The sequence below is a fragment of the Haliaeetus albicilla genome, chromosome 11 (genome assembly GCF_947461875.1).
Source record: "Haliaeetus albicilla chromosome 11, bHalAlb1.1, whole genome shotgun sequence".
NCBI lineage: Eukaryota > Metazoa > Chordata > Aves > Accipitriformes > Accipitridae > Haliaeetus > Haliaeetus albicilla.
This window is the reverse complement of record NC_091493.1, coordinates 40,842,928-40,868,401: the sequence shown is the minus strand read 5'-3', so window position 1 is coordinate 40,868,401 and position 25,474 is coordinate 40,842,928.

Below are 25,474 nucleotides of genomic sequence, written 5' to 3'. Positions count from 1 at the left end.
GACTTCCAAAGCCCCGAAACTTCTGCTTATGCAGCAGACTACCATAGTGAATAATGCAACATAATTGTGTGTTTGGGGTTGAGTGGAGTCCACAGCTTCTGGGTACTTTAGCTGGCTATTTCTTGTATAATACATCCCACAATTGGTCTGAGATTTCTTGCATTATACTAATTCTAGTGTTGTCCTTACTCTCTGGTAATAGCACTGTAAAACACTCATGCCCTACAGAAAAAATACCTTACCTAAGATGAGATGGTAGGTGGTAAGTAAAGTTGAAGACACTATTTTTGGAAATGAAGTGCTCTTCATCAGCTAAGTCAAAGCAAAGTTACATACCACTGATTGAAGGTTTCTGGAAAGGAGGGTGTCTCTGGTCAGGTTGTCTTCCTCTGACCTGAGTTTCTATTTTAATTTCAGTTCATACAGCAGAAGCAACAGAAAGCATGAGCTAGCATGGATAGTAGCAGTAAAGCAAAAGAAAAAGGGTAAGCCTGCAAAAATCAAAGCAGGTCATATGTTTAGCACAGCCCTAAATATGCAGCGATAAGGACAATAAGGAGATGTAGCATAATTGAGCAAAGAGCTTATACTGTGCATTGAAAGTTCAAGCTATGCCTGCTCGGTAATGTAACAATAGGCTTAAAACTTACATGAAACACAAACAGAAAGAAATAAAGGCAAAATAAGGAAGGACATGATGTTTAAAGCACCACTGACTGGGATGTGCTGAGTTAGGTGGCTTGTAATTAGTACAAAACCGTCACCTGAATAAAAACTGGTTTTAGTCAAAATAGTGAAGTTTTGCACACTTAGTTAAACTCAGTTGCCTGAAAATGCTAGTTCTCCACCAGGAGAGCAGTTGTAAAGGCACTGAGGAGATATAATTTCAGGTGGACTGACTTTGAGGTGTTGCATGCAGAGCTTTGAGAGGCAGCTCATTACCATCTTTCAGAAATCTTGATTAAAAGCCATGAGTTGCATCTGGGTGTATTCCTGAGGGAATATATCCATAGCTTTCTTAAAATTGTTTAGAGTGTGAAAAACCAGCCAGGTAGAGCTCAGACTCTGCTGCGCTTTCTGGCTTTGAAAACCAACTGTTGGATTCTGCCAAGGTGATCAAGCTACAAAGGAGATGGTGTCCAATGTTTTAAATTTGGATGTGGCTGAAGCATGTGTTTTGCACTAACTCACCCGATGCAAAACCCTGCATAACTTTGTACTGATGAAATCCCAGCCTACCTCCTCCTCCTGGATTTCATTGTTGGCTTGAAAATCCAGCCAGGACTTTTTGAAGCTTGTATGAACTTGGACTCAGCTAGGAGCAAATCTGGAGCACCTTGTGATTGCAACGGCTTGATATAAACCCAGAACTTAATGAGTGAAACTGCATGAATCCAGGGTTTGCATGTGGCCTGTAAAATGGCTGTGTGAAATTCTACAATACTTTTGTGTCTGTTTCTTTGAAAATGGAAATGAAGTTGCAACAAACAGCAGCAGCTAAAATTAACACAAGTTCTAACTCCTTCGCTAGTGGGTGCTGATTTCTGTTTCTAGGGAAACAGACAATAAGCTGGTGTAAAAAGACATCTTCCGCAATGCCCAAAGTTATTTGAAGTTTAATATGATCAGACTGTGCTCTGTAGGCTTTATGGTAGACTTTTCTGTTGGAAAGCTGGTTACAAAGCAATAGCTGGGATTTCCTTTGCAGTGCTGAAATAAATTAGGGATCAACTGCACAACCAAACTTTGCCACGCTTTATCTTTCAAACCGATATAATTTTGACAGTTGCTCCTGGTCTGGTTTATTGTTCTTATTGCAAGTTTATTTGTCACGAATTAACCAGATGTAGAGCAGAAGAGCTTGCAGACCTTGTTTTAGCACCCATCCCTCCCCTAGGCATGACTTTCCATAGCCCCCGGGAAGATGCCCGGGCAGGATCCTCGCTGTGCCATGGTCTCACGGTCCGTGTCTGAGGCTCAGTTGAGTGGCTGTCCATGCTGGACTGCTCAGCCTTGTCTAACTGGAGTCTCTGTCTGGGAATGTCTTGCTCTCCATCCAAGCAGCTCATCATGCTTGCCCCCTTTCTGAGAGATCGACAGAGACTTTTGGCTATGTATTTTAGCCTGGCCCATCAGGAAAATTCAATTACTTGGGCAACCACTATTTTACAGGGCAGGATACCAAGTTTGTTGTCATGTGGGAGCTTTTACTGGAGTAGAGTGGAATTTGTCTTCTCCACGCAGATGGTTTAATTTGTATTCAAGTTTCAAAAGACTGCAGGGCCAATACAAGCAGATTTCAGAGCAGAATTTCAAGTGGGATTTCAAGCAGGTTGCAGAGCACAGGGCGAAACAAAGGAAGAGAGGAATTTCACGCAGTATGGACTGCATATGGTTGAGGAGAGGCAGTATAGCCAGAGCTGTTTCTGTTCTTGTTTCTCTTGCCTCCCTTTACCTTCATCCTTCCTAACAAATTTCACAATCATACGCTGAGGGATAATTTTGCATATGCACTTCTTGTTAAGCAAATCTTTAAAAGCAGCTGTTAGATGTTTATTTAGTGTTTCTGTTTCAAATCACTCCCTTCTGCCCCATGCAGGTGCTACAATAGCCCCTTCTCTTCCCCTGGTTTTATTCCATCTCTAGTCTACCACTCTGTAAGGTGAAATGTCTGTCTTTCCCCCTGTCCCTCTCCATTGTTCCTCAGGGCTGTATCCTCTTCCTCTGAACTATATTCTGTTATTCTTCTTTGGTCTCCCTGCTCCCATCTCCCACATTCCAGTATTCACTCCAGTGCCATCTTTGCTCATATTTTCCAGCCTCCACCCAAAAATGACACATTTATGAATCAACATAAAATGTGTTCCAGCTACTCTTCCAAAAAACATTGCCATGCACAGGAAGTGTCTTCTCCAGCCACTCTCCCCAAGTGCTGAGAATCTCCTGCTGATACTTATTTATGCATATCAGACTTGTCTAGGCAACAGCTATGTTTTTTGTGTCTCAGACTCTGCAGTAAAAAGCAAAGGTACAATTATCAAGAACACATTTTTCCTACTACTAGTCATTTATTGTTTCCTACTAGTCAGCAGTTTGTTCCTGGGGCACCATCATTTTGCATAAAAATGTTTTTTTAAAAAACAAACATAAAGTGGATTCACTAGAACTGCATTTTGCAGAGTGTAGGCCTACATAACATTGCAGTCATATTACTCTTCCCTATTAATCCTAGTGTTTCCTCTGCTTCTGTTTCCTATGCTGATTGCTCTGGGTTTTTTCAGCTTTTCAGGGCAAAATTTCAGGTTTTTTTCTGTGTATGCTCGGGTGGCTCTAGTCCTCATGAGGACTTTGGGTATTAAAGTGGATGATCTCAAGAGCAGGTCCTGGGGGGCAGAGGAACAGGCACATACTTAATGTTACATCTGTTGCCTGTGTTGAGCACACACTTTCCTGCCATCGAGTGCTCTCCTGCTTCCTTCTGTGCTCACAGCTAATAAAGGAGCGCAGGCAAACTCCTGTCTGCCCAACACCCTGCATGAGCTATGTCTTCTTTCCACTACCAGCATTTATCTTGGAGTAAGTATGCACCTCTTCATATCATTTCAACTCCAATGTCAAAATGGAGTAGTTAAGAGTCAAAATCAGCAGTATCCATTAATTCATTGGGAGCTCTTAAGGGTTAACATCAAACATTTACTACATTTTAATGTAGGAGGGTTTTTAATGTGGTTGTTTTGCATGAATATACTTTAGAGGAACAGCACAGAAAATATTCTGAACTATGACTAAGAACCAGTGATCAGTAGGATAATCTCCATCTGTTTTACAAAATCAATTCTTACTGCAGTTGGCCAGTAGAAGTATTTCCAAATGAAATGGAAGCATCAAACGCATGCATCTGTGAGTTAGAACCTCTCAGTAGCTGGTTCATATGTGCAACAAATAATGATCAGAAAGGACATCTGTTACTGCTTTCAACAGGCAACAAGCCTAGATTTGCAAGCACCTTGTTTTGACATTAACTGGTGTATGAGGAGACTAATTTTTCTCTGAAAAGATTATTAAACTACCTAGAGATGGTGGAACAATTTGGAATAGTCACAAAGGTAAAGCACTAATTAATTTTAAAAATACAGCAAATATATACAAATTGTAGGTTTCCCTTTGCCCACTTAGTACTCTGCTTCAGTTTTATGATGTCCAGTCCTGGAGAGCAGCAGATTTTTGAAAGGAAATGACAGGGTGACTCCAGACCTGATCCAGCGAAGATGTAGGTATAAATACACAGTTGTTGTGTAAGTGCAAAACCATGGTTTGATAGTTCCCTTCTCGATGCTTGCCTAATACTGGTAGCACCTAAAACTTGTTGATCATCTCTTTAGATGGAAAATTCCCCCTGTCACTGTAATTATTTCTGCCTAAGTGCATAGCCACTCAGGTATGGGCCCAGACCCTAAATTCCAAATTAAACAGTTCCTGCATCCTCTGGGACTCTGGCACAATCTTCTGCTGGGCCTGGAGGACCTGTTCTGTGGAGGTAGAGAGGGATGAGGAAGCCTGCATTGAGGAGTGGGTTTACAGCTATAGTGTTAAGACAGAAATTCTGGTTCTGGTGTCTGCTGTTGGGATTATTTCCAATTTACCTAATTATTGCTCAATATAAAATGCACACAGTTCCCAAGCACGTGTGATTTGTCAGATGCAGTAGCAGATGTGAATCTCCCCACACTGGTAATGAGTTTGCACCAGGAGCTGAGATTTGAAATAGCCCCTGTATCTGCAAATGGAGAGAGAAACCCTGCGGGAGGCTGTAAGACCTTTTCTATCAGTTGTGTGAAATGGCTTGTGATGGGCTGATGCTAGCTGGAAAGAATAAAATATGGGACTTTTTATAGCTGTAGGTTTGACAAAAATCTCCATCTCTGCTGTACAAGCACTAATTTGTTAATGTTCTTGATGGATAAACTGTTGCTCTCCAGTGTGGCTGCTCCAGAAAGACTGTACTAAAATACTCCTTGTGCTTGTCCAAGGACAACCAGGACACGGGAGGTCCTGCTCCTGCTATTCCTCTTTAAGTCTTCAATGACACAAAACCTTAAAATTTGTATCCCACATCTGATTGCACGTATTTTTTACAGTAGCGTTTTCTTTTTCTCTTATTACTCTGCTTAATGGGACTGTTGAAACAATACTTTGCCCAGCTGCGTGCGCTGCTGGTAACCAGTTCTTGTTAAGTCTGCTACATTTCTCCATGTTTCTTCAGAACTTGAATCAAGTTTGCCACAGCACATGCAGCTCCATGTGCTGAATTTCAGAGTTTGGTGTGACCTGGTGAGGGGAACCAGAGCTGTGGTGGGGCTGGGCTGAGAGAGGGTCCTGGGCCATGGGCAGGGGGGCTGATCAGGGACATCGGGGCTTATTAGTGCCCTCAGGGCCCTGACAGCAAGCACATTGCTAAGCCACTGTGGTAGTGGAAAAATAAAGGTATGAAATAATGTATATCCCCCTGCCAAATAACCATTCAAAAAAACCCACGAAATTTTGAACTGAAAGAATCAGAAGTGTAAGTGGCAAGGTATTGGACTTTCCCAGCTTTGCAGTCCCCCGGGCACCTAATGATGTACATGGGGGAAAAAATCTAGTGTACCTGTCACAGCATTGAACAAAAAGACATTTAAGGAAGAAAACAGGGCCTTGCCTTTTAATTTTACTGCAATACAGAGGACAAGCTTATTAGAGCTCCAGAAAGGAGTACGAACAGAGATTTTGCTATTAAAAATGTGGCATTCTTCTAAAAGGACAGCTAATCCTAATGAGAGGTGCTGTCATGGTCAGGAAGATTAGCAATGCATTAGGTGATGAGGCAATAGGTGCTCTTAAAGTATCTCTCTAAGAGGAATGCCTGCCTTGCTTTGTCCACCTTTTTTTTTTTCCTCTCTGAAGTGACTTCCCAACCTCTCATTTCGTGACTTGGTGTTTCTTTGCAGCAAGACGGTGCCAGGTGCTGATGGATCGGTCGCTCCGGGAGCGGACTGTCAGCTCTGGGCTGCGTCCTGCAGCCGTTGTTCCAGCACAGAGCAGATGTTGCAGCCTGCTTTGCTTCAGTACCTGAGTTACCTTACTGAGGACTGTCACGATTGCTGCTGCATTGGAACACATAAAGAGAAGGAGGAGGTAATAATATGCATCTTCTAATTTTGTGATGTTCCGTGTTGCATGGGTCCGTTTTATCTGTGATGACCCTGGTTGTCTCTCCCTGCCCCAGCAGCCCTGGTGGCTGTGGATCATCTGCTTGTGCTTGAAGTTCAAAGCTTGTATTTCATTTTGCATTGCTTCAGGTATATGGGATTTGTATAATGATGGCTCCTGCAGTGCTTTGTCAGCTGAAAGTTATTAATATGCTTGTTACTGACAAACAGCCCCATATTGCGAGGAGGTAGTGGAAAGAGGTCAACAGTAAGTGCAGAAAGTACAGAATCACCACCGAAAATTTGTAAGAGATGGGAATGGATGAGCTAATGTAGACGTTAAAAAAAATGAAGTTCGTTGGTGCTTCTTAGGATCTTTACTGATAGCACTTCCAGGAAAATTATCTTTTCTTTTGCTGGTGATGTGTGGTCTTGAACTGTGCTTTCTATTTTTACTCTTGCAATACAAATTTGCATTGAGGCCCCATGTTCACAGCTAGATGTGAACTGTGGTAGAGACTTGCTGGGGGAAGGTCCATGTGGCTGCTGAAAGGCTTGGTCACTGGCAAGTGCCTTTCTGCTGCTGGTTGAAATGGCAGCACAGGAGAAGATTTATTTCTAACTTTCAAGCAGTTATACAGTCTACACGGATCATAATTTGTTCTGTAAAGCTGAACTGACTGGTGCATGTTCCTGGGATCCGGGCCTTAGCAGGCACGTACCCACATTAGACTGCTGCAGCTGCACTCCAAGGGGAAGTGATATGCTTGCAGAGAAGTTAAGGGTAACAGTATGCCTGTGAGAGCGTGCTTGAACTTCAATACACATGGCTGAGCACACACATATATGTACTCTGAAAACATCTGCTTAGCTGGTGTGTAGAACCAGCCGTGCTAAACTGCGGAGATTCTCTATTGCCTTTGCTTTCTTCTTCAAGGTCCTGAAGCTGTACTTTGAATGGAGGAACCCAGCAACGAGACCCCTAACCAACAGGCTTGACTATTAACTATTCTCAAAACATATTCCATCAAAACCTGCAAAATCAGACTCAGAAAACATGACCCCTCTAGAAGATGTGTTGCTTATTTTCCTTCAATTTATCATCTTCATTGCAGAATTGTTTGGTGGTAAATTGCTGAGATGAAATATGGAAGAACAGACTTTATGTCTTTTCTGCCCGAGTAGTTTCAACTAGACACCTCTCGCTCTCTTGGGAGCTGCCTGATTTACTAACTGCTGGTTGCTGGGAAAGGGACCCCTGACCTGTCCTGCTGTGGGAAAGGCTTCAGAGTCCCTTGGCATAAGGAGAAACAGCAGGAGGAAATATTACTGCAATGGGGAACAGCACAGGGAATGTGGGGGTTCTGGTCCTTTTACATGTAAAATATATTAACAGTCCTGAAAAAAAGGTGGTTGATTGCACATTCAGTCTTGCGGAGTATATTTAAAGCTAGCTCTTAATAGATGAGTATTCCACTTTCCGGAACCTAAGTATATTTGAGAAATCTGGACCCAAATGGTTAGTTTGCCCTTTCCTTCTTAAAAGTGAACTCCCTGGACCTTCTGCTGAAATGAAATATTCTGACTGTGATATGGGAAGACAGGAGGAAAACCTCTGTGTTCCCTGTGCAAAGAATGACCTTATTCTTTGTGCTTCTCTTCTAGCTTCCACCATGAGCTTTACATTCTTAAAAACCATAAACTTGTGCAGACCCCTCTGCCCTGTCTGGTCCTGAGCTGGAGTGCAGAGCAGCGTACTCCTCCATGAAACTTTATTGGGTTGTCCTCTGGGCTGCAGGCTCGAGCTGCTTCTTGGGTTTCCTGGATATTTAACTGGACTGGGAATTGAGCGTATTTCTTGCTTATGAGTTTTACTACTAAAGGCTATAAAATAAGTCTTTGCTGAAGTGCAGCCAAATGTTTTGCAGCTTGTATAACCCCCACAAGTTTAGACGTTGCAAGTCTGTTGATAATTTCAAGTTCATTACTTACTGTCCTTGCACTAGAGAGCACACAGCCCTCTTAGTAGTTTTTAAGCTTGAGCATATTGCATAATAAGAGTGGCAATGGCAGTAAAACTTATAAATCACGACATAAAAAGGTGGCAAATATTCTTATTCTGAACATTTGTCTAGGATTAGTTTGTATTGATTTATGTTCTACATCAGTCATATTTCACTTTTGCCAGTGTCGAGAGATTGTGTGTGAAGAGCAGAACATGCCGTGTAGTACAAAATCAAATGTCAAGAGACAAAGGAATAGAGCCTGAGTTATTTTGTACAATCACCTGATGAAGTCACGCTGCGTTAAAAAAAAAAATGTTTCCTTCCCTATCAATTATTCAGTACTTCAGTAGCCAAGAATCAAACAGGGTTTCCCAAGCAGAGCTGTAGCAGCTGTAGCACTATCATTTTCTCCTGCTAAGCTGTCCCCAGTTCCAGGGCGGTTGCTGTCATCTCATGGCGCCTTCCTGGTGCTGTCATGGTTTTTTGCAGGCAGATGTGGGATTGCTGCAAAGGGGAAGCCATTGACTTGCAAGTGCCACTCCCCCAAATTATTGTGAATGATCCTATATGGCTCCATCCTGGAAAGCACAGACCATCCGTGAAACCTGGGTCTGAGTCCTACTTTGAAAGCAGGAAAAGTCGGGATTAGGTGTCATGGAGACATGTACCTGCCTCTTTCACAACACCTGTGCCATAAATAGCCAGTCTTCTGAGTGCTCCCAGTAAAATTTACTTGCCATTAAAGATGATATAGAGGCTTTTACATGCCAAAGCATCTGTGGCTTAGTTCAAACCTCTTTATCTGTCTTTTTTTATACATATTTGATGACACAACCTTTTTTCCCTTGCTGTTGTTGAGGACAGTGAGAAGAGCAACACTACCAGTCTTGTCTAACAGCATTAATTTCTCACCCAGCAGATTTTCTGAATTCTGACAAATATTGGAGGAGAAACTAGTATGGGCTCCCTTCACACCTGTTTCTTCCAAAGATGTCACGTCTGCCAGTATCCCTTCAGGGATGTTGCGTCTTCACCACCAGCACCCAAGAAGGGGTGGTTGTGAGAAGTCTGAGTTTGCAGGAGTGAATTAAAAAATCACTTTATAGTAAATACCAAGGGACAGAAGAGCTCAGAGAAACATTGTTTTCAAAATAATAGCATTGTAGCAGCTGAACTCTCCATAGCATCTGAAAGTGAAGGATGGCTGTGGACAGCACTGTTTAGAAGATCACATGAGTGTGTTGCTCTGGTTCCCATTCATTCATATCTATTAGTACTAGGGTCATAACATAAATAAATCATAGCACTCCACAAGCTGCAATAAACATATTATCGGAGCAGAAACTAGAACAGTAGGGTGGACCATTACTGAAGACAAATTATCAGCCTCCACTGGGAAGTGCTAAGGCTCCTGAATCACAAGGGTATTATCTCAGTCAACATTTGAAAGACAAAATTAAAGTCTTTCCAAATACTAACCAAATTCATAACTTTTCCATTATAAAGAATATAATTCTAAAGATTTTTTCCTAAATTAACTTTTTAGGATTTATGGCAGGAACAGTCCCCAAACTGGGTCTTCAGCATATCTATTTCCTTGGTTCCAGTATTTGTGTGCTGGAACTGTGAATTTAAAATCAGATTCAGCTTTTGGCCAATAGACTCCGAGTAGTTGTGGTTGAAGTGTGCCTGGCAACAAAATAAATATATTAAATCTGGGGTAAGAAGGAAGAGTGGAAGCATGTTTTCATTGAAGCCTTCATTCAAAATATAATCTCAGTGTTGCTGCTGCTGAACTCCTGCCTACAGACAAAAACCTTGAGCTGAGTGGTGCTTGAAACTTGAGTCAACCCACCCACCAACGAATGGAGGCTGAAGCTGGAGTCCTGCTGAGCCTGAAATAGGGATGCGTTGGGATATGGATATGTGCTGTAATTCATGTTAGCACAGCTCATCAGATGCTAATTCAACCATTCGGTACTGCTGATCGCATCACTCTGGGATAGTGGTTTTGCAGTATGGTCACCCCCATTTGAACTAGATTAACTTCAGCTGGATGGCTTGAGGTAATTAAACATGAAGGAAAGAAAAAGGTTCATGCTTTTCAGGTAAGATAAGATTTATTCTTCTGGAAGAGAAAACCAAGTAAGTTATGCTTGTGCATGGATGTGTGCTTCAAGCAAGAAATAGGTCTACAGTCTCACTGAAATGCAGCAACACTACACCCTATAGTTATCACACAATTACAGTCATAAAAAGGGTGTGGAAGAAAGGTTGAAAGAATGTGGCAGTGATGGACTGGGCATGGAAATAAATGCTGTTTGTAGACCTGCTGCACACCCATGTGAAGCCTGTTCAACACACAAAATAAAAGTGAGGTATCTCAGGTCTTGTCTAAAAAATCAAGTCTAACAAACAAGATAACACCATCCCACCAAATTAACCTCTCGGGAACTATAAAAAAAATGCAGCTTTATTATCATAACAAATGTGTCAATACCCCTGAAAAGTAAAGAAACAAAAATAGCTGTAATAGCTGCAGAAGTCCTTCAAAATTCTGTCCCTCCAGCTGTGCTGTGCTCCTGTGATGAGCTGCAAGGTGTGGGTGGACTGCCTTTGCTGGGCAGGTTTGAACCCTTTCAGGTCTGACAGCTGCCGATGGGGCTGTTGCCTTTTACCTCTGCAACTGCCTCTTGGGAGAGGGAATGGGAGCTGCTGCCGTCGTGTGGGTCAGTGCCACTTTGTGGAGATGCTTCTGGGGAGCATGAGCCTAAAACTGCCCGGTCCCTTTGGCAGGGAAAACAAACCTGGCCAGGAGGTGTCCGAATGACGTGTCTCTCTCCAGGTAAGTGCTCTCTGCTTTTTATTTCTCTTACTAGCATGTGATTCCTGAGCAAGACCCTCAGTGAAGCTCTACTCTGATTAAGGAAGATGTAAACATTAAGGCAGTAAAAGTGCCTCTATTAACTTTACAGCTTTGCCTGGCAGGTGCTCTCTCAGCTGTGGGTTTGTCCTGTTCAATGGGACTGTCCCTATGTGGTCTTTGAAAACTTTGTTCTTTAAATTGTTCGTGTAATAACGTTATTGGCTACGGTGTGTGCGTCTTGCTTTACTTGCTTTCTTTCTGTATTATCATCTCCCTAACTGATTTTCACGAAAGAAAATCGCTCCACTTTACATGAGGTGTTTTGTGCCATCCTAAAGTAGGCAAATCTATAATTGCAGGATACTAGAAAGTGGTTCATATAACTTTTCAAAAGAAAAAAAAGCACCTTTTGAAATGCTGCTTAGACATGACCAGCTAAGGCTAGCAGTGGCTTTAACTTTACGCTCGATCCAACCACACTGAAAAATAGAGGCCTTTTGGAGGTCATTGCAAAGTAATGCTCCTGTTGTAGTGGGGAAATAGACCTTTGACTAATGTGGCATTTCTTTGTACATTTAAGTCACAAAAAGCTCCCCTTCCTGAAAGGTTGCTCAAGAGAAGTCAAAATATTGTTCCTCTTTCCTGTAAATAAATGCTGTAGCTTTTGACAGCCTTCACAGATCTAACTTTAAATTTATTCTTTGTATACACAGTTTATCAAAAGGGGTTAGAAACATCATTTTAGAACAATGTTTTGCTGCTCTCTGAAAACACGATGTGTAAATAATATTTCCTCAAGCATTTCATTTATACTTTGGCTTTTGGATCCAGACTTCTGAAACCTATCTCTGTGTTTTTAATATACATTCATCTGACTGACCTAAATTACCTTTTCTTGTGGAGGCTTTCTTTGTCTGAGACTACGGAAACTTGTGATGAATGCAAGAAGAGTTTCTTGGCTCCAGTCCATGTTTCGGTGTTGTACAGCCTGGGAAACCAAGGCCATGTCTCTCTTCTCCAGGACTGTGCTCCCTGACTAATAGGAGAGGAATTGCTGCTCTTTAGGTTGCTCGAGCTTGACCATGCACTAAAGGTCTACATTAACTATTCCTCTGGCTCTTAAAACAGTAGAAGATATACTGCTTGCTGCATGCCACAATATGACACAGCGCTCAATGTATTTGGCATTGGAAAAACTAGTAAACTAAGCTGACTCATGAGCGATTCTTGTATTAATCATGCCTCTCCGTGAATTTACTTGTTTGTTCCTTTTTGCTACCTAATGTTAAAATACATTTGTGCATTTCCTTCCCAGAAGCGGTATATTATCTTGAGTCTCTTATATAATGCAATCTGAGCTAAAATTATCCTTCTGCTTCAGCACAGGGTAAGACTGGGGTCCAGCTGGAAATCCCTTGAGCCTGGAGGCAGTCTGGGGGATGGGTCTTGGAAAACAGCAATGGGCAATGCATACAGTTTCCATGAAGGAAACACTGACTGCTTTTGACAGGACATACTACTTTCTATATTTCATATCAAGGGAGAGATATAGATTATTTTTTTCTAAATTAATCTAGTGGGAGTTGATTTCTTCTTTTGTACAATAATCTAGCAGATGCTAATGTCTTCATGATGGATCTTAGGCACTAGAGATGACAAGGACAGCTCAGGGCTGGATTTTCATTTTGCCTACGGTACATCAGGCACTGTCCCAGATGTGCCCACATCTGGGTACCCAGACAGTGCTGAGCCTGCTCTGGACCAGTACGTACCTGACAGCATCCTGAGTCTTGCCAGTATAGCTGTGCCCTTGCTGTGTCTCCACTAGGCAGTGAGGTGGCTAGAAATAACAGGGCAAATGGGGATTTTCATCATGAAGCTCAAGTTTCTAAAGGGGAAAAAAGATTTAAAAGTGAAGGTTAGGTATTCAAAGTGCTTTTGGTGTCAGACCGTATCTCAAGGCAGCTTCTTGCCAAACCTCTTTCTCTTTCTGTGTCCTTCAGTTTCATGGTAGTATTTCTTTTGGTTAAGTTTATTTTTTGCAGTGTTGACTAACTCAGTGGGTAATAACAGCTTGTAGTCTTGTGGCTCTGTGGGACAGGGTTTTAACTGCCCCTTGCAGGCATTTGCTTTTATTTACTTTGTCAGAAGCACATTTGGTGTGAACAGTAACAGGCCGTTATTTCAGGGAGGTGCAGCACTGATGTTATATAAATCTAACTTTTTTCTTCTCACCTCTTATGTTTGTAAGTCTGTCTGCTTTTACCTTAACTTTATCTTAAATGAATGAGAAAGAGGTTTGTTTTATTAAAATGAAACTATTAAAACACAGTACCAAATAATGTAAAAAGTCCCTATGACACCTGGGGGCTCTGCTGTTGTGACACAGCTGATTACATGATGATATTGCAATGGTGTCATCATTTTTAACAAATTCAACAAACTACTCTGGCTTAGGCAGTCTTCTCACTTCAGTTTTTAAATAAGAACCCCAGAACTAATTTTTTTTATCCTTGGAAAAAAAAAAATCTGTGTTGTTTTTTTCGCTGGGTTGTGTTTACCTGCCTATACCGGGTAGCAGACCACTCTCGTATTCTTTCTTTCTCTGGCTCCCATGCTCCATGAAGCGTTGCCCCATGTCTGTTCCAAGCGGGGCTGGAGAGGCAAAGAGGATCTCCTTCTCCTTAGGACTGATCCTGCTGGTAATTCAGTCCCTCTAGACTGAAGTCTTTGGGTCTGCTCTGGCTCATCAATGCGATGCTGTTGATGTTGTAGCTGTCGGCAGAACAGCAGCAGCTTGGATTTATAAGGGGTAAAGATAATATTTTTGTTTAATAAAATATCTCAAACTGGACTCGCCAAATAAGTCATGCCTCACATAATCCAGTCAAGAACCAAAATTTTTTATTTAGCAGCTTGACAGGGAGAGATGTGTTTGAGGCTGCAGGAAAGGGTGGTGAACTGGGGCTCGTGTGGCTCCGTCCCCATCCCTGTCCCCGCTCCTGGAGTGCGGAGCCAAGGCTGTGGGGTGCAGACTCTATTGTCCACCTGCCTGACTGAATTCAACTTGTTGCTACAAGTTCAAAAATATTTTTTTTACTGGCTGCTTGCAAGAATGGGATCAAACTTTGGGGTTTTATTTGTTTTTTAGCACAGGAAAAAATAAAAACCCACCCACTATATTTCTCCTATAAACTTGCCACCTTCCAGTAGTAGCCAACTGATAAACTCAGATAATTTGTGTTTGATTCTTCTTGTGTGCTTATACCATCACCATTTCGTTGAAACAAATGGAAGTAAGAGTAAATGGCAAAGCATTTAAAAAAAACCCCCAAACCAAACCACAAAGAAGTTATAAAGTCAATGCAGTAAGCTGTATCTGTCACGTTTTGATGAAGAAGCGAGCTGACTGTCATTGAGACGCGATGCTGGAGAGCAGCCATGCGTAAGTACTTCTGTGGTTCGCTGGGTCTCGGAAGAACATGCAGTGAGTTACTTCTACTGCTTCAAATATGTCTGTAGCCTGTGCTGTTCCAGCCTGCCTCCCCTGGCAGCCAGGGCTGAAATCAATAACTCCTGCTGCTACCTCACATTTATTGCAGCTTCTTCACTGGCAGGGGATTTTGTTTGGTTGTTTTGTTTTGATCACCTGGTGTCGATGTTCCTGGACGTTTTGATGTTCCATTAATATTGACAACCTTTTTTTTTTTTTCCCCTTTGTGTTTTCCCTGTTGTCTACTTGCAAAGTTACGTTGGCTTTTCAGCATCTGTGTCTTCCCATCTGGCTCACTGATCCTTGGGCAGCACAGCTGCCAGCAGAGCAAACAGGTATTTGGGGCTTCAGTTCTTACCAAGGGTCAATTTTTCAGTTAGTCGAGCTCAGCCTCCATCCTGTGTAACTGCAATTACTCCAGTTTTTAAACACCCCATCTATTTTCTTAAGGAGAAATTAATTTAATCCTATTTAAAATCACCTTTTCCTTTTTCTGGTTAAGAAAGTGTGGGCGTTGCAGAGTCTCTGGTGTGAGTGTTGAGAATCAGGTGTGTGTTACAGCACTGCTTGGGGACCAAGATGTTTTAATAGTGTAAAGCAGTCTTTTATTTGGCCTGCAGGATCTTTGCTATTGTGATGGAGTGAGAAGAAATGACTGTGGTGAAGATGACACATTTACTTGATGGTGAGAGGTGAGAGCATCTAATATAGAGACAAAATATCAAAAGCTGGGACCACTTGGAGAAAATAAATGCTGGTAAATACTATCTTTAACCTCTTAAATATGGTATTTCAAAGGCATGGAAGTGCATACTCTTAATACACCTTGAAAGCTGTATCTAAAGTTTGACAAACTGTGTGTGTGTGTGGGAAAACTTTCAAGTGTAATGAAAGCCAATGCTTTTTACCAATATTGGTCTGAAGTCAGGGCTGGCTTGCTTTCTTGGGTTTTGTTTTTCCTTCTCTTAAAAGAAAAAATATAACAGCTCAAGGGGCATTCGGCCAGCTCAAATGACAGCTGTCTTCATTTGTGTCTGGACTGTTTTTATCTCAGACCAAATAAACTGCTATAAAGGTTATCACACTGAGTTTTGGAAACTCTCTGGAGCGGCTCTGCCCCTGCTGATGGAACAGGGGTCCTGGCTGGGTCGCACATTCCCCTCTGCCCGGTACGTGCTGCGGGTGGCAGTGCCAGTGTCACCTCTGGGGTACCGGTGTAGTGTTTGTGTGAGTCCAGCTGCTGATCTAGCGTTTGTCTTATGGAGCCGCCATAATTTTATATTTTTAAGTTCTTCTGTGATCTGCTATCTAATGTTATTTTTAATATGATGTCAATATTTTAGAGGTCAGAAAATACCTGCTTTCACTAGATGCTCTCTGAAGTTCCCCGCGTAGTAGTAGTACTTCTAATAGATTTCAGGGCATTTTCCTGTAAACCCCTGCTTTTAAGCTGCACTGGCCATACATGTATCAAGGATAGTATTCCCAAAAGCACTGAACATGGCTGAGCCTTTACGGCCATTTAGGTCCTTCGGAAAGTCTCACTGCACACGTGAATGTGCAAGAAATAAAACATAGCTACAGCATCTTCCCCATAAAGTCTCCTCGCTGCCACTTTTTCCAAGCGAGCTGGCTTACCTGTGGAGTAAAATCCCTGCTGATGCAAAAAGGCCTGGAGCGTCTCCAGTCTGAATCCAATTAGAGAGGAATTGTGAAGCACTTTCACCCAGCAGGTTAATGCACTTCTCTTATTTCTGAATTACATGCAAAATGTACTTCATTATAGGTGCTCTTTTGCTTACTTTCCAACATTATTAACTTCTTTCTAAATCTATCTTTCATTTGTTGATGTATTACACATAGAATGCAGAATAGCTTTTGGGCAACTCCTTAATGTAGGCAAGCCTTGAATGCATGAAACCTTGTTATCCAAGTTTTGGATAATCTGAAATTCATATGTTTCCCCTGAATCCAAAATTCATATAGAAATTAAATGTAATCCCAAGCGCTGGTTATCTGAATCGTTCAGACATCCCTCAAGACATACAACTAATCAGGATCACTGGTATGCAGCATTTAAGCATCCTAATTTTATTCAGGCAGGAAAAATATAATTTAATAATAAAAACTGTAGCATAGTAAGTCATCTGGATCCTTTTAGTAGGGTTTAATGTTCTCATTTTCTTCTTCTTAGCATTTGTCATTAGGATGAGTGGAAAGGATTTGACTTCTGCACTTATGAATACCCCTCTTTGGCAAGGAGTGGCAAAATCAAGTCTGTAGGTTTAAAAATCTGTTCTACAATTAAACTTTCAGAAAGACCTACCGATTTTGATGAGGATTTTGTTTTTTAGAAGCTGATGGCAATACGTATTAGTAGGCACACATTATTCAAAGCTTAGCTTTGTTGAATGACAGTTCATTTCACAGTTTACTGAAATTTCATGTACATCTGTTAAGTGCCAAGGAGGCAAAAGTGGAAGAGGAGGACAGTACTCGCAGAGCTGCAGAGCACAGGGTAAACTGTAAGCTTACCATGAACACAGGGGAAAAAAATATTTACAAAAAGAGAATGTACTTCAGTAGCACTGAGTTATTGATAGATGTTGTTGAACCCTACCACCCACACCGAGCCATGCAGACAGTGTCCTTTCCACCACATGTCCCCACTGTAGAAGGTGCTGGGGCTCTGGGATGTGCAGGTGCTGCTGCCCGGGCAGCTGAGCCCAGCCAGCCCTGTCGCTTCAGAATTTCTTGTGGCTTCCTCTGGCTTCTGTTGCAATCAATAAGAGTCAAGGTTTGGCAGCGCGGTGACTGCAGCCCGCTGGATTTGGGTGAACTGCCCGAAGGAAAAACATGCTAAAGCACTCCATATGTTGATTAATCCTCCTAGAATGTGCCTTCCCTATTGATGCTTTCACATGGCAGTGGCATGGGCTGGGTCCCAAAAACATGAAGGAAGGTGACCTGAGGCACGTTTGCATCCTCCTGCTTGACGGGGTTGTGGCAGGCTGCGAGCTCAGCTCTCTCCCGATCCGGTGTTTTCTCTATTTGCCATGGGGCTGGACATCTCCTCCTGACCTTGGTGCTTCCAGCACTGACATTTTATCTGGGAATCACTCTTGGGTCTGTGCAGATGACAGTGCAGATTGGTTTTGTTACCCTGCTTATCCTCTTCAGCTTATCTTATTCTTTAGTCAGAACTTTTGAAGTGAAATAAGATATGTATTAGTTGACTCCCAATGGTTTTCCATAAAATGTCCCAAGATGGCCTGTGCCCCTGGCAGCGGGTGCTGAGGCAGTGGGTGCTCGCACCCCGTGCCATGTCTGGGCATCTGGGGAAGGGTGTTGGTGCAGGGTGTCGCTCCTGGCCCCGGCAAGGGGGGATTACAGCCCAGGGTCCTGAAGGGCAATACTAAAATATCCGATATTCTCCAAACTGGGAAATGGCACTGTAGATGCCATTTGATGGAGGGGGCTGAGAGGTGGTTGGGTTGGGTCAGCGCATTATTCAAAGGTGTTTTCTGGAGATGGGAGAGTTGTTTGTGTTTTTTTTTTCTTTGTTTGTTGTGGTTTGGTTTTTTTATTTGTTTATGAAATCTCTCAAAAGAAAGCAAACTTATTCCATATGGCTACATATGTACAATATGTTGCCTTGAATCAGGTGGGTATTAACTGGAGTCTAAACAACAAGTGCCATTTTTGATTTAGTGGTTGATATATCGTATGACACCATGAAACCTGACTCTGACAGATGCCTTCACCTGAACACTCTTTTTACTTTACAATGTCTTTTGCCAGTGCCAGTTCGTGTAAGCAGATAGAGACACCTACTACTCTGATTTTCACCCTGCAGACAAAGTATTGTGAGCTTTCCTGGGGGGATGCTCCTGAGCAGCCCAGGAGGGCCCTTTCCCACCTTTGTGTGCCTATCGGCTATTTCCCCCCACTTCAGTAGTGAACGTGTCTTTCCTTGTATTTGGCAGTATATTGCTATTTCCATGCATGACAGCCTCTGTGGTGGCAAAGTTCTGTCTTTTGGTTTGTTTGTTTTGGTTTAGTATTCTCAGCTCGAGTCACATTAACATAATTTTCCAATCTTTTCTACCAGACTTACAGTCTGTGATAGACTTGTGTATTAGCAACTTATTTGGATGGATGGTACAGATGTAAAATTTAAGAGGTGTATTATTGTCCTAGACAAAGTGACTTGCTGGATATATTTTGGCTTCCCTTTCTACCATCTACTTCTTTTACTTCTCTAAGTCATTATTTTTGTTAAGGGAATATACTGCTACATTGCGCTTTGCTAGAATCGCTGTGTTTTTATTAAAGGCATCGGAAAGCCATCAGTGTGTTGTATTTTCTCCCATCATGCCTGAATATTTTAACTCCTGATCTTTAGTAATTCATCTAGACACGTGCATCTCGTATGCTGCCAAGCATAGCACATATTGCACGGTGGCAAAGTATCCTCTTCAGCATATTATTAATCCAATTTTTATTCTGTATGTTTGAAATGCAGTAATATAAAGCAAAGAGCTTGAATATTGGAATAGCTTACAGGCATTAAAGTGCAAGTGTGTGTGGGTAAGCTGAGGTACTTATCAATCTGTATTTTGCTGTCGTTTCTGTAATGATAATACTTAAATGGGCTGATTATACATTCTGAAATGCAATTGTGGGAATGTACGATTTCCTGCATGACACTGAAGGACTTGACCTATTTAAATCTCAGAAGGAAATAAAATCTGCACTATAGTATGTTGTCTCCTAACACTGAGGGACATGCAGACTTGCAAAAATTGCTTCCAAACTTCAGCTTTTCCTGTAAGTCTTCGCAGCATCAGGACACCGTGGGCTGTCACACAGTAGCAGCCTTTCCACACCACATCTGAACTCCACGTTTTTTCTGCTGCAGGGAGAACTGAGAAGCCAAACCTCCCTTCCCAGAGATGTTCCCAAAGTTAATTGGGTTCCATACAGGCTCTCCTCCTTCTGCTGCCAGGTGGGTCATGGGTAACTTCTGATGATTTCCACAGCTTGTGGTTTAGATTAGATTTAATATGTAATTCTTTGGCCATGACATTCATATGATGACGTTAAATGCAATAACCCTGTTGCAGGAGGCAAGAGGTGGAGATCTGTTTCCCCAGGAAAAATAAAATCCTTCCTGATGACAGAGGGTTGCTGTTGGTGGGGTTGGAGGGACCTGGGACCTGCATCTTTGCCCACCTCCCTCTCCCTTTTTGTGAATGATACCAATGTATAGTCTGCATTTTATGCTGATTTGGTTTTGACTGAAAACTTCTAAAGGGAAAGAAAATGGAAGTTTGTGAGGTTGTTTTGGGGAAGAAAAAAGAAAAACTGATTCATAGTGAAGCTGATATTACATTACTATTTTTTGAGCTCCTGAAGAGAAAACTCACGTATTTGCATAACACTTTTTAGCTACAACTGCGACAGAGGCAGGGGAAGATGGCAAAGCTTCAACATTTACATGTCGTATGGCCTATGTTAAATTTTTGTCATAGTTCTAAGGGAAACTCATACAGTTTCTCAGCGCTTGTCAGAAAATCTGTATGGAGAATTGGAAAGATGTAACTGAACATTTGTGTGGTGGAGATAACTTAATCACGTATGGGGTGGAGACTCTGTTTATGGATGACATGAGGGAGAATTTTGAAATCACATGTGTGTTAACAGATGGTTAAACCTGACACCAAATGTTAATTTCTTAGTGCAGAAAGCACCAAAACCAATTTAAAAATCATGTTTTCATGAAATAATGAAAAAACCCCCCACCTTTAATTCTGGATTATAAATTACCTAGTTGAAAAGAAATTGTCTATTTTAAAATACTCTGACTTCAGGAGCTCCACAGAAGCTAGCGTTAGGTTGATCCCCGAGGGCTGTCTCCATAGCAAGCATTAATGTCACTGCCAAGCGTGGCACCAGCCAAGAACCACCTTAGTGTTTGAAATCGCCTTGTCCTTCAGGGCTCAGAGAGCAGCAGAGGTTTGTGAAGCGGCCGAGATGCGCTTTACCTGGCGGGACCTCAGCAGATGGGAGCAGAGAGCGGCTGGTCCCCGTGCTGTGACGCAGGGCTCGGGGCTGGCACGTTTGCCATCGCCGTCATCCGGGCTCAGCCCGAGAAGTCAACGGCTTGGAAAGACTCCGCTTCAGGTGGCTGGTCCTGCTCGTGTCCCCAGGGGAAGACTTTCCCCAACCACTGGGTCTCGTAGCAGTTCCAGAAGACCTGAAGGCTGTTGGGCACCTGCGTGGTTTGGGTGCCCTTGGAGGAGGCATGCACGAGTCTATTTAATGCAATATAGCTGCTGCCAAAGCACTTAGAGATACGTGTCCGGATCAGGCCTTGCCCATCGCATGTAAATGCATAAGCAGTCCCCTAAAGCCTGCCGTGTCCGAGGGCCCTCTCCAGCAGTTCGTGTTTTGGAGCAGAACGTCCCACTTGGAAGCGCTGCCGGTGAGAGCTGGTGCTGGTGTGGGACTGGGAGAGGGGACCTCTGGCAATGGCTTTGGAAACGATTGAATGTCGCTGCCTGCATTTGCATTGCAACAGGAAAAGTCGCTCTGCTCTGCACCTAAGCAGCATTTAAAATATCACAATTATAATTAAGTACGCTTTTTTTCTGCACTGGAAGTATAGATTAAAGACTACTGCATAATTTTCATGGTGCATCGTAGCTTTTCCTTCCTTCAAAATGCAGAACAAAACTGCTTTAAAAACAGCAAACACCAGCTGAAGGTTCGCATGGTTACACAACCTAATTATAAACATTCAGTGAGTTCCAAAAGCACAGCAGAGTAAATAAATGTATCACACAGCTGAAGAATGCATCCCTTATTGTCAGATATTTAACAGTTTTGAAAGTAATTAAAAGCAAAGTATCCATTCGAGTCTGCAATTTAGCAGAAGTTTAAATTTTATTTTATAAATTGGAATGTAGTTGAGGCTAAACCCCTATTGCAAACAATAGCAATGAATATTCAGATTTCTGGAGTTAGAAAATAAGCAATTTCTGTTGAAAAGATAAACAAAATGATTTCTTTTTATTCTTCTTTGAAAATGAAAGGCTACATGCATTAAAGAAATAGCATCTGTTGTTCTGCTGTCACAGTTTATTATATGGGGGACTGAGATGGGGACTGGGCTGTGAGCTGCTGCTCCTTAAAGTACAGAGAGCCTATGGATCTATTAATTCATTAGTAAAAGTGCAGTGTAGCATCTCCCTGCTCTGTTGTTCAGTTTGAGCAACTAAAGTCCATTTTACTGCTGAATTATATTTGATGCTGGAGGAGGTATTCTTGAAATAAACAATATTATCCACAAGAGACTGATATGAGATGATAAAATCCATTTTATTTATGGTATTTTCAGCTATCTTGTCAGTATAATGTATTGCATCACTGGAAAATACAGGATTTATTTTAACCTTGCTCTAAGAAGTAGATTTGCCATATACCTGTCCACTGAGCCGCTGTTTTCGTGTGCTGATTTCTGATACCGTGATTTATATTTAGTTTTCTGGGTCACAATAGCTGTGGCAAAATATTACATATTACGCCTCTCCTGGAAGTATAACTATGAAGACAACATCACTTATTTCAGCACTAACATGTGCATTTATTTTATATTGCTTCAGGAAGGGCAGGGGATAGTTAACCCTTGCCTACTTAAAGGCCAGTTTTTGCAGCAGCCGGTGCGGTGGTGTGCCTTGGAGCCCAGTGCCCCATCAAGGCTGGCTCCTTCAGCTTCTGCTCTGCACAGGAGTTTGTTTGGCACTTGCAAAGAAAATAGTTGAGACCAGGAATGGCTTGTATGTACCCACATCTTTGACTTTCTTCTGCGTTAGTAATAGAGTAGTCAAAAAACACGTAGACGTGGCGCTTCAGGAGACGGTTTAGTGGGCATGGTGGTGTTGGGTTGATGGTTGGACTTGATGATCTTGGAGGTCTTTTCCAAACTTCATAATTTGATTTTGATTTGTAACCAAGATCTGCTAGATCCCCTTTTTAAGTAAGAACTGCTAATGGAATGGTGTTTCCTAGGCAAAAGGCTGCCGAAGCTGGTTTCTGTCTCTTTCTGGAGGCTAAGGTCTGTTTTTTCATCCTGACCAGCCAGGTGTGGGGGCTCTTTCTGCTGCTTCTGGAGTGTGCTCATGGGAGACCATGTGTCTGTCTGCCACGGACCTTCACCCGGTCAGAGCCACCTGGATATCGACACTGTGACATGATGTTTGTGGCGATGAAGGTGATGGTGCGGTGCTGGGTTTGAAGAGAGACCAGTTGTGTGCTCCTCTGCTCTGCAGGAATTTCATCCCAAAACGATGCCCAGGGAGAACAGATCAAAAATGACCACCGACGTGGGAGGTCAGTGCTGGTTTTCCTGGTGACTTTTCCTGGGTTTTCCTCTCTGGTTTTCTGTTCAGTCATGCTCTGTGCTTCTCAGACACAGTCCTGGCATGGCAGCAAACCAGCCTAAATCTGCCTTTTAATGGCAAAGAAATAATAAGTATTGCATAAAGGGATGACTATGTAATAAAAGAAAAACAACAACAAAAACCCCCAACAAACCACTTACCTCCAGACTTTGAGTTCAACACCATTTCATTTATACCAAACTCAAGAACTGGATGTATTATTTAGTGAAAATGAAGTGTCCTATCAAGATGTCTCCTCACCTGCTCTCTGACAGTCTGCACAAATTCCTTGTCCCTGACCTTTTCTGTTTGTTTTCATGAGTGGATTTTAATTGTTGTCTTTCAAGGTTTAGAAGAAATGCGCAGAGATAGAATTTGAAAAGCTGAGAAATTAAAAGGCTTATCAGAAGAGAAGTACCTCAATGTGATGATGCAAATACCAGACTATGATTTTTTTAAAAACCGTTTCTTTGTGATTGTATAGACCATTCCGGTTTCAACCTTCTACTATGTGTCAACGTAAACTGAACCAGCTTAGAATAAGAATAATTTGCAGGTGTTTTATTTAGTTATGTAGTAATTTAATATTGACTTTAAAGGATATTCAGGCTATAATATTTGAAGACATTTTTTGTCTTTTGCCCCTAATATAAAGCCCTGGTTTCTCAACTCCTTAGCTCTTAAATTTTTACCTTTGAGAAAATTTTGTTTCTTTAAAGCTTTGTTTAGAAACATCTGCAGCTTTTGCCAGAGTGCACCTGATGTGCTTATTGAGTCAAACAAATGATTTAAATCTAAATATATTTAATGAGATACCTGTCAAGGTGGCTATAGGCAGAGTGTGTTAGGAGTGAAAACACAATATATTCAGTGGTTAAACTGCCTGCGGAGACCCTGAACAACTGCCCTCCTTTGTGTTTCCAGTATACCATTACCATGGTCTTCTCGGGTGTCTCTGATGCATGACCCTGATGTGACTGGGATGCATCCTGCCCCTGGTTTCCAAAACTTAAATCCAAACTCTTCCTCCCTCCTTACCCACTTAGTTGATTTATACAGAGCTCCTTCAGCCCCAGAGGAAGCCTGGGGCTCGGGAAGTCTGCGCTGACCGCCGTCTCTGGAGACCCCGTGACGAAACGCTGTTTCACGTAGGATGTCCGTTGGCAGCTGATGGCTGAAAGGTCAGATCCTCAGCTGGCCTGCATCCATAGGCATCAGATGAAATCAAAATAGTTACACAAATTCAGGCCAGATGGATATTTGACCCCTATCTTGGTATTTTTTCCTCTACTGTTGGTCTCTGTAAAGACTCTTCTTATTTAAAAATAAAAAAGGAAAAGATTTTTGTAAGACGCAATTTGGTGTGTGCTGGGTTCGCCCTAGGAGGTAACGCTGTTCAAATGCTGTAAGGAATAGAGGTGATGACTGCGTTTATTTTAATTGTTCAGGTGGACTGAGACTTTCCCTAACTGCCTCTCCAGACTGGCACGCTGCGCTGTGAAACAGCGCGGCGTGAGCCTAACGAGCGGCAGTGGCTCTTCCACCGCTTAATAAAATTATGACAAATGGTAGTATACTTCTGGGAATGCGCTCACAGCACTAGGAAATCCTGCTTGTCTCAACATGTGCCAGAATATTTGCTTTCTCCCTGCTATTCCAGTGTGAACATACAGAAACTAAACGGCAAATTGAATTTCCAAAGTAGCTTGTTTGTTTTCTGTGATTATTAACAACAGGCTGATGAGGTTTTGGGTCTATTTTCCTGATTTCTGCTGTGCATTTCCATTCTTTATCTAGGCTATGCGGTTTTAGTTTTCTTATAGGTTGAACTGCTTAGGGAAAGAACTAATCACAATTTTCCTTTTTCTTGTTGGGTCTTTGCAAGTCTCTGAAGGATTATGCAGTGTACATTTTATTGCTGCATAACAGTACTCATATCCTGAGTTATACTGAGGTTGCCCTGTGGAGAGTTATTGTAACACTTAGAATTATTTTCCATCTTACAAACTATTTATCTCACTACATTGACTTAATTTTAAGCACATTTCTTGTTCAGAGGAAGTCTTACAGCTTTTGCACTTTCCCTTATTTTGCAGAGTATTTTTTTTAACCGATCATTAGAAGATAAGTAAAGTATGTATATTTTGCATGTACGTGGGGACACTGATACTGTAGGCCCTCTGTTTATTTGCGTGACTGTGGTTGATGCGAAGCTAGTACTTTTTTTTTTAAGGGATTTCTGCTAGAGGTGAGTGGAAAGATCAGGGTTGTAAGGGGCACTGATTGCTTGGGACTCCCAGAGAGATCCTCACCATATCAGCTCTGCTCATCCCCTCTCCCATCGTGGAGGCCATCGCTTTGGTGTGGAGGAAGGGGATCGTATTCTCTCAACACAAAAAACTGATATTGAAGGAAACGACTTAAAAGAAGATGAAAATGGTAAGCTGTATTGTTCTGGAGAGGGTATCTACCACATT